The sequence below is a fragment of the Emydura macquarii genome, unplaced genomic scaffold (genome assembly GCF_026122565.2).
Source record: "Emydura macquarii macquarii isolate MOO-44397 ecotype Brisbane River unplaced genomic scaffold, CSIRO-AGI_Emac_v2 contig_827, whole genome shotgun sequence".
Classification (NCBI taxonomy): Eukaryota; Metazoa; Chordata; order Testudines; family Chelidae; genus Emydura; species Emydura macquarii.
Genome location: NW_027130964.1, coordinates 18,549 through 19,539, shown reverse-complemented (window position 1 = coordinate 19,539; position 991 = coordinate 18,549). Strand labels below are relative to the sequence as shown.

At 63.5% G+C, this 991-nt stretch overlaps 1 pseudogene; it reads left to right on the top strand.

The window, feature by feature from the left end:
- The first annotated feature begins 6 nt into the window (after window positions 1-6).
- LOC137149780 (platelet glycoprotein Ib alpha chain-like) lies at window positions 7-759 on the top strand (annotated as a pseudogene).
- The last annotated feature ends 232 nt before the right edge of the window (window positions 760-991 follow it).

Here is a 991-nt window from a genome sequence, read left to right as displayed (position 1 = left end):
ACTGCCCCCTCCACCACCCTGCCCCCAACCTCCCCTGTGCCCCCCACTACTGCTCCCTCCACCACTCTTCCCCCAACTACTCCTGTGCTCCCCTCTACTGCCCTAGAACACACATCCCCAGCACCTCCAGTGCCCCCCAGCACCCTCATGATTCCCACCACCCCCCTTATTTCCTCACCCCTTTTTCATCCCAGCCCTTTGCACATTATCCCCTGCCACCAGTCACCTCCTCTGATCGGGCCTCCCCCTCTGCAGGTGCCCCACTCCACCCCCAGTGATGCCCATGGCTGGGCGTCAGCAGGGCAGGGAGGGCCCACAGTGGGGCCGCTGGTTGCTAGCTCATTGCTGCCTGCTGCGCTTGGTGCTCTACCTGGCCTCCTTGCTGCTGCTGCTGCTGCCCATGCTGGCTCTCATGGGCTGGATGGGCTGGGTGTATCTGGGCTGGTATTTCCCAGCTCTGAGGAGTCCTCCGGGGGCACAGCTGGTGCGGTACCTGACTGCTGAGGTAAGGGGGAGCGGGCAGTGCCCCCATGACGCATCTCAGCAGCTTCAAGAGCCCCGCCGAGCCCCCGACCTTCCGCACCACAAGGAGCTGCTGATCCACCGCGACCCCCCTGTGCCTTCCTTCCGGCGTGTTACCAGAAGGCTGCTGAGTGTGGGGGGTCTGGGCCCCTGGAGGCCCCTTCTGCCCACAGCCTAGACAGGGGAGAAGCAGCTATCGGGGCTGTCAGAGTGAAATACGCAACCACCACCCTCTAAGGGGGGCAGGACTCCTGGGTTCTATTGCCAGGGCCGGCGAGGAGAGTCCTGTGGGCGAGGTCGGGGGGGGCTGCTTGCCAGGAAGCCTGGGTTCTAGTCCCAGTTCTGTTGCTGTGACCTCACTCACCGTGCACTGGGGATAAGACTCCTCCCACTGCTGTAGTAGCTGGGAGGCTCCCCTAATATATGTAGAACCCACAAGTCCTGACTCCCAGGTGCCCTTCCCCCTCAA